The sequence below is a fragment of the Halictus rubicundus genome, unplaced genomic scaffold, assembly GCF_050948215.1.
Source record: "Halictus rubicundus isolate RS-2024b unplaced genomic scaffold, iyHalRubi1_principal scaffold0254, whole genome shotgun sequence".
In the NCBI taxonomy this organism is placed as follows: Eukaryota; Metazoa; Arthropoda; class Insecta; order Hymenoptera; family Halictidae; genus Halictus; species Halictus rubicundus.
In genome coordinates, this window is record NW_027488795.1 from 364683 (window position 1) to 374746 (window position 10064).

Here is a 10064-nt window from a genome sequence, read left to right on the forward strand (position 1 = left end):
GCGGATAGATGAGGACAGAGGATAGGATAGGATAGAGGAGAGGATAGGATAGGATAGAGGATAGGATAGTGGATTGAATAGGATAAAGGATTCGATAGGACAGGGGATAGGGGAGGACAGAGGATAGGATAGGATAGAGGAGAGGATAGGATAGGATAGAGGATAGGATAGGGGATTGAATAGGATAGAGGAGAGGATAGGATAGAGGATAGGATAGGGGATTGAATAGGATAGAGGGTAGGATATCCTAGAGGATACGACAGCGGATAGATGAGGACAGAGGATAGGATAGGATAGAGGAGAGGATAGGATAGGATAGAGGATAGGATAGGGGATTGAATAGGATATAGGATAGGATAGGATAGAGGATATGATACCATAGAGGATTGGATAGGATAGAGGATAGGATAGGGGATTGAATAGGATAGAGGGCAGGATAATCTAGAGGATAGGACAGCGGATAGGTGAGGACAGAGGATAGGATAGGATAGAGGAGAGGATAGGATAGGATAGAGGATAGGATAGGGGATTGAATAGGATAGAGGATAGGATAGGATACAGGATAGGATAGGATAGAGAATAGTATAGGATAGAGTATAGTATAGGATAGAGGATTGGATGGGATAGATGATATCATAGGATAGAGGATAGGATAGGATAGAGGATAGGATAGGATTGAGGATAGTATAGGATAGAGGATACGATATTATAGAGGATAGGATCGGATAGAGGATAGGATACGATAGAGGATAGTATAGGATAGAGGATAGGATAGGATAGAGGATAGGATCGTATAGAGGATAGGATAGGTGATTGGATAGGATAGAGGATAGGATAGGATAGAGGAAATTATAGGATAGACGATACAATAGAGGCTTGTATAGGATAGAGGATACGATAGGATAGAGGATATTATAGGATAGAGGATATAATAGGATAGAGATTAGGATAGGATAGATGATATTATAGGATTGAGGATAGGATAGGATAGAGGATAGAATAGGATAGAGGGAAGGATAGGATAGAGGATAGGATACGATAGAGGATTGGATAAGTTGGAAGATAGGATAGGATAGATGATAGTCTACGATAGAGGATTGGATAGGATGGAGGATACAATAGAGGATTGGATAGGATAGAGGATAGGATAGGATAGAGGATTGGGTAGGATGGAGGATAGGATGGAGGATAGGATACGATAGAGGATTGGATAGGATAGAGGATAGGATACGATAGATGATTGGATAGGATGGAGGATACAATGGAGGATTGGATTGGATAGAGGATAGTATAGGATAGAGGATCGGATAGGATAGAGGATGGGATAGGATAGAGGATGGGATAGGATAGAGGATAGGATAGGATAGAGGATAGGATACGATAGAGGATTGGATAAGTTGGAGGATAGGATAGGATACGATAGAGGATTGGTTCGGATGGAGGATACAATAGAGAATTGGATAGGATAGAGGATAGGATAGGATAGAGGATTGGGTAGGATGGAGGATAGGATAGGATAGAGGATAGGATACGATAGAGGATTGGATAGGATAGAGGATAGGATACGATAGACGATTGGATAGGATGGAGGATACAATAGAGGATTGGATAGGATAGAGGATAGGATAGGATTGAGGATAGGATAGGATAGCGGATAGGATACCATAGAGGATTGGATAGGATAGAGGATAGGATAGGATAGACGATAGGATAGGATAGACGATACAATAGAGGATTGTATTGGATAGAGGATAGGATAGGATAGAGGATATTATAGGATGGAGGATATAATAGGATAGAGGATAGGATAGGGGATTGGATAGGATAGAAAATAGGATAGGCTAGAGGATAGGATAGGGGATTGAATAGGATAGAGTATAGGATAGGGTAGAGGATGGGATAGGATAGACGATAGGATAGGATAGACGATACAATAGAGGATTGTATACGATAGAGGATAGGATAGGATATAGGATAGTATAGCATAGAGAAGAGGATAGGATAGGGGACAGGATAGGATAGGGGATAGGATAGGATAGAGGATAGGATAGAACAGAGGATACGATAGGATAGAGTATAGGATAGGATAGAGGATAGTATAGGATAGAGGATAGGATACCATAGAGGATTGGATACCATACAGGATTGGATAGGATAGAGGATACGATACGATAGAGGATACGATAGGATAGCGGATACGATAGTATAGAGGATAGAGGATAGGATAGGATAGGATAGAGGATAGGATAGGATAGGATAGGATAGATGATAGGATAGGATAGAGGATAGGATAGGATAGGATAGAAGATAGGATAGGATAGGATAGATGATAGGATATGATAGAGGATAGTATAGGATAGAGAGTAGGATGGGATAGTGGATAGGATAGGATAGAGGAGAGGATAGGATAGGATAGAGGATACGATAGGATAGAGTATAGTATAGGATAGAGGATTGGATAGGATAAAGGATTCGATAGGACAGGGGATAGGGGAGGACAGAGGATAGGATAGGATAGAGGATAGGATAGCATAGAGGATAGGATAGGGGATTGAATAGGATAGAGGATAGGATACCATAGAGGATTGGATAGAATAGAGGATAGGATAGGATAGAGGATTGGATAGGATAGGGGATAGGATAGGGGATTGAATAGGATAGAGGGTAGGATAACCTAGAGGATACGACAGCGGATAGATGAGGACAGAGGATAGGATAGGATAGAGGAGAGGATAGGATAGGATAGAGGATAGGATAGTGGATTGAATAGGATAAAGGATTCGATAGGACAGGGGATAGGGGAGGACAGAGGATAGGATAGGATAGAGGAGAGGATAGGATAGGATAGAGGATAGGATAGGGGATTGAATAGGATAGAGGAGAGGATAGGATAGACGATAGGATAGGGGATTGAATAGGATAGAGGGTAGGATAACCTAGAGGATACGACAGCGGATAGATGAGGACAGAGGATAGGATAGGATAGAGGAGAGGATAGGATAGGATAGAGGATAGGATTTGATAGAGGATAGTATAGGATAGGATAGAGGATAGGATATGATAGAGGATATTATAGGATAGAGAATAGGATAGGATAGTGGATAGGATAGGATAGAGGACAGAATAGGATAGGATAGAGGATAGGATAGTATAGAGGATAGTATAGGATAGAGGATTGGATAGGATAGAGGATACGATAGGATAGAGGATAGGATAGGATAGAGGAGAGGATAGGATAGGATAGTGGATAGGATCGGATAGAGGATAGGATACCATAGAGGATTTGATAGCATACAGGATTGGATAGGATAGAGGATAGGATAGGATAGAGGATAGGATAGGGGATTGAATAGGATAGAGGGCAGGATAATCTAGAGGATAGGACAGCGGATAGGTGAGGACAGAGGATAGGATAGGATAGAGGAGAGGATAGGATAGGATAGAGGATAGCGTAGGGGATTGAATAGGATAGAGGATAGGATAGGATACAGGATAGGATAGGATAGAGAATAGTATAGGATAGAGTATAGTATAGGATAGAGGATTGGATAGGATACAAGATAGGATTGAGCATAGGATAGGATAGAGGATAGGATAGAGGATTGGATAGGATACAGGATAGCATTGAGGATAGGATAGGATAGAGGATAGAATAGGATAGAGGATAAGATAGGATAGAGGATAGGATATGATAGAGGATAGGATAGGATAGAGGATAGGATAGGATAGAGGATATTATAGGATACAGGATATTATAGGATATAGGATACGATAGGACAGAGGATAGGATAGGATACAGGATAGGATAGGATAGGATAGTGGATGGTATAGGATAGCGGATAGGATAGGATAGAGGATAGGATAGGATAGAGGGTATGATAGGATAGAGGATAGGATAGGATAGAGGATAGGAGAGGGGATTGGATAGGATAGAGGATAGGATAGGATAGAGGGTGGGATAGGATAGAGGATAGGATAGGATAGAGAGTAGGAGAGGATAGAGGATGGGAATGGATAGAGGATAGGATATAATTTAAGATACGATATTATAGAGGATAGGATAGGATTGAGAATAGGAGAGGATAGAGGATGGGAAAGGATAGAGGATAGGATATAATTTAAGATACGATATTATAGAGGATACGATAGGATAGAGGATCAGATAGGATAGATGGATATGGTAGGATAGAGGATAGGATAGGATACAGGATAGGATAGGGTAGAGGATAGGATAGGATAGAGGATAGGATAGGGGATTTGATAGGATAGAGGATAGGATAGGATAGACGATAGGATAGGGTAGAGGATAGGATAGAGGATTGGATAGGATAGAGGATAGGATAGGATAGAGGATAGCATAGGATAGAGTATAGGATAGGATAGAGGATTGGATAGGATACAGGATAGGATTGAGCATAGAATAGGATAGAGGATAGGATAGAGGATTGGATAGGGTACAGGATAGCATTGAGGATAGGATAGGATAGAGGATAGAATAGGATAGAGGATAGGATAGGATAGAGGATAGGATATGATAGAGGATAGGATAGGATAGAGGATATTATACGATAGAGGATATTATAGGATAGAGGATATTATAGGATAGAGTATAGTATAGGATAGAGGATTGGATAGGATACAGGATAGGATTCAGCATAGGATAGGATAGAGGATAGGATAGAGGATAGGATAGAGGATAGGATAGAGGATTGGATAGGATACAGTATAGCATTCAGGATAGGATAGGATAGAGGATAGGATGGGATAGAGGATAGGATAGGATAGAGGATAGGATAGGATAGAGGATAGGATAGGATAGAGGATAGGATAGGATAGAGGATAGGATAGGATAGAGGATAGGATAGGATAGAGGATAGGATAGGATAGAGGATAGGATAGGATAGAGGATAGGATAGGATAGAGGATAGGATAGGATAGAGGATAGGATAGGATAGAGGATAGGGTAGGATAGAGAATAGGATAGAATAGATGATATTATATGATAGAGGATAGGATAGGATAGAGGATGGGATAGGATAGAGGATTGGATAGGATAGAGGATAGGATACGATAGAGGATAGGATAATATACGATAGAGAATAGGATAGGATAGATGATATTATAGGATACAGGAAAGGATAGGACAGAGGATACGATATTATAGAGGATAGGATAGGATATAGGATAGGATACTGGATTGGATAGGATAGGGGATTGGATAGGATAGGGGATTGGATCGGATAGAGTACAGGAGACGATAGAGGATAGGATAGGATAGAGGATAGTTTAGGATAGAGAATAGGAGAGGATAGAGGATAGGATAGAGGATAGGATAGGATAGACGATTGGATAGGATACAGATATGATAGGATAGAGGATAGGATAGGAAAGAGGATACGATATAGGATTGGATAGGATAGAGGATGCCAGTCATTTGGACACGTTGCAAAACATTGCAGAGCAAAGATCGACACGTGCGGGCACTGCGGCAAAGACGGGCATAATTATGACAAATGCCCGTCCAAACAAGAGAAGCCTACTTGCATTAACTGCAAGAGAGCAGGAAGACCAGCCAATCACGGGCTGAGAGAAAAGAGCTGTCCGGCGTTTAAACACGCTATGGAACTATGCCTTAGCAGAATAGACTTCGGCACATAGGAAACAGGCAAAAACAACCCTGACGATCCTTCGCAGGTAATACCTCAACAACTGGGTATTCGGGATCGTAGGGTGAAATAGTCATGAGAACGGCTACCACACCGTTGACGAAACCTGCTAGAGACCGAGCGCTAAGCTGGTAACTCCGCCTCCTCGTGGCCCCCGCTGGTAACGCTCCTGGGTCGGCGCAAGCCGATTCGGTAGCGGCTAAGCGAGTTACTTCCCGTATGGGACGGTCTACCTTTGTGATGATCCTTAATTGGTGAACGAGGGGTTTTTCCAATGCCCAAGTCCACAACATCTACGGGCTGTTTCCTTTGCAACTGATGGAGCTAGGGGTAGAGAGCCTAACATGAACGGCTGACTTTTCCGGTATGGGGCGAATCCCCGAGGTACGGAACTCCCCTCACGGGGGGTGGTCAATACTACATGGATAGGATAGAGGATAGGATACGATAGAGGATAAGATAGGATAGGATACAGAATAGGATATGATAGATGTTATTATAGGATTGAAGACAGGATAGGATAGAGGATAGGATAGGATAGAGGATAGAATAGGATAGAGGATAGGATGGGATTGAGGATAGGATAGGATAGTCTATGGGATTGGATAGAGCAGACGGTAGAGGATACGATAGCAAAGAGGATAGGATATGATAGAGGATAGGATAGGACAGATGATATTATAGGAAAGAGGATAGGATATGATAGAGGATACGATATTATAGAGGATAGGATAGGATAGCGGATAGGATGGGATAAAGGATAGGATGGGATAAAGGATAGGATAGGATCGAGTATTGGATAGGATAGAGAATAGGACAGGGGATTGGATAGGATAGAGGATATAGCAGAATATTCCAGAATATACCAGAATATACCAGAATAGACAAGAATACAGATGAATATACGAGAATATACTAGAATATAGCATAATATTACTAGAATATAGTAGAATATACGATAATATACCAGAGTATACCAGAATATACTTGAATATACCAGAATATAGCAGAATATACTAGAATATAACAGAATATACCAGAATATATTAGAATATAGCAGAATATACCAGAATATACTTGAATATACCAGAATATACCAGAATAAACTAGAATATAGCAGAATATACCAGAATATACTATAATATTACTAGAATATAGAAGAATATACGAGAATATACATGAATATACTAGAATACAGAAGAATACACGAGCATATACCAGAATATACTAGAATATACATCTATATTGCTGCTATATTCTAGTATATTCTGGTACATTCTGGTATATTCTCGTATATTCTTCTATATTCTGGTATATTTTGCTATATTCTTGTATATTCTGGTATATGCTCGTATATTCTTCTGTATTCTAGTATATTCTGGTATATTCTGGTATATTCTGGTATATTCTGGAATATTCTGCTATAATCTCGTATATTCTAGTATATTCTGCTATATTCTAGTATATTCAGGTATATTCTCGTATATTCTTCTATATTCTAGTAATATTATGGTATATTCTGGTATATTCTGGTATATTCTGGATTATTCTGCTATATTCTCGAATATTCTAGTATATTCTGCTTTAATCTAGTATATTCAGGTATATTCTGGTATATTCTAGTGTATTCTCGTATATTCTAGTATATTCTGCTATATACTAGTATATTCTCGAATATTCTTCTATAGTCTAGTAATATTATGGTGTATTCTGCTATATTCCAGTATATTCTGGTATATTCTGGTATATTGTAGGATATTCTGCTATATTCTAGTAATATTATGGTATATTCTGGAATATTCTTCTATATTCTAGTAATATTATGGTATATTCTGCTATATTCTGCTATATTCTAGTGTATTCTGGTATATTCTGCTATATTCTAGTAATATTATGGTATATTCTACTATATTCTGGTATATTCTGGTATATTCTGCTATATTCTAGTATATTCTGGTATATTCTCGTATATTCTTCTATATTCGAGTAATATTATGGTGTATTCTGGTATACTCGAGTATATTCTGCTATATTCTGCTATATTCTAGTATATTCTCGAATATTCTTCTATATTGTAGTAATATTATGGTATATTCTGGTATATTCTGCTATATTCTAGTATATTCTGCTATATTCTAGTAATATTATGGTATATTCTGGTATATTCAGTAATATTCTGCTATATTCTTGTATATTCTGTTATATTCTCGTATATTCTTCTATATTCTAGTAATATTATGGTATATTCTGGTTTATTCTGGTATATTCTGCCATATTGTAGTATATTCTCGAATATTCTTCTATATTCTAGTAATATTCTGGTATATTCTCGTATATTCTTCTATATTCTAGTAATATTATGGTATATTCTCGTATATTCTTCTATATTCTAGTAATATTATGGTATATTCTGGTATATTTAGGTATATTCTGGTATATCCTAGTATATTCTTCTATATTCTAGTAATATTATGGTATATTCTGGTATATTCTGGCATATTCTGGTATATTCTAGTATATTCTTCTATATTCTAGTAATATTATGGTATATTCTGTTATATTCTGGAATATTCTGCTACATTCTTGTATATTCTGGTATATTCTGGTATATTCTCGTATATTCTGGAATATTCTAGTATCTTCTGCTATATTCTAGTATATTCTGGTATATTCTCGTATATTCTTCTATATTCTAGTAATATTATGGTATATTCTGGTATATTCTGGTATATTCTGGTATATTCCTGTAGATTCTGGTATATTTTGGAATATTCTGCTGTATTCTCGTATATTCTAGTATATTCTGCTATATACTAGTATATTCTCGAATATTCTTCTATAGTCTAGTAATATTATGGTATATACTGCTATATTCCAGTATATTCTGGTATATTCTGGTATATTCTAGGATATTCTGCTATATTCTAGTAATATTATGGTATATTCTGGTATACTCTGGTATATTCTAGTATATTCTGCTATATTCTAGTATATTCTGGTATCTTCTGGTATATTCTGGTATATTCAAGTATATTCTGGTATATTCTGCTATATTCTAGTATATTTTAGTATATTATGGTAAATTCTAGTATATTCTGGTATATTCTGCTATATTCTCGTATATTCTAGTATATTCTTCTATATTGTAGTATATTCAGGTATATTCTGGTATATCCTCATATATTCTTCTCTATTCTAGTATATTCTGGTATATTCTGGTATATTCAAGTATATTCTGGAATATTCTGGATCATTCTGCTTTATTCTCGTATATTCTAGTATATTCTGCTATATTCTAGTATATTCTGGTATATTCTTCTATATTCTAGTAATATTATGGTATATTCTGGTTTATTCTGGTATATTCTGCTATATAATAGTATATTCAGGTATATTCTCGTATATTCTTCTATATTCTAGTAATATTATGGTATATTCTAGAATATAATATATATAATATTACTAGAATATTATGGTATATTCTGGTATATCCTGGAATATTCTGCTATATTCTCTAATATTCTAGTATATTCTGCTATATTCTAGTATATTCTGGTATATTCTCATATATTCTTCTATATTCGAGTAATATTATGGTGTATTCTGGTATACTCGAGTATATTCTGCTATATTCTGCTATATTCTAGTATATTCTCGAATATTCTTCTATATTCTAGTAATATTATGGTATATTCTGGTATATTCTGCTATATTCTAGTATATTCTGGTATATACTGTTATATTCTAGAATATTCTTGTCTATTCTGGTATATTCTAGTATATTCTGCTATATTCTTGTAATATTATGGTATATTCTGGTATATTCTGTAATATTCTGCCATATTCTTGTATATTCTGGTATATTCTCGTATATTCTTCTATATTCGAGTAATATTATGGTGTTTTCTGGTATATTCGAGTATATTCTGCTATATTCTGCTATATTCTAGTATATTCTCGAATATTCTTCTATATTCTAGTAATATTATGGTATATTCTGGTATATTCTGGTATATTCTAGTATATTTTGGTATATACTGTTATATTCTAGTAATATTATGGTATATTCTGGTATATTCTGTAATATTCTGCTATATTCTTGTATATTCTGTTATATTCTTTTATATTCTTCTATATTCTAGTAATATTATGGTATATTCTGGTTTATTCTGGCATATTCTGCCATATTCTAGTATATTCTCGAATATTCTTCTATATTCTAGTAATATTTTGGGTATATTCTCGTATATTCTTCTATATTCTAGTAATATTATGGTATATTCTCGTATATTCTTCTATATTCTAGTAATATTATGGTATATTCTCGTATATTCTTCTATATTCTAGTAATATTATGGTATATTCTGGTATATTTAGGTATATTCTGGTATATTCTTC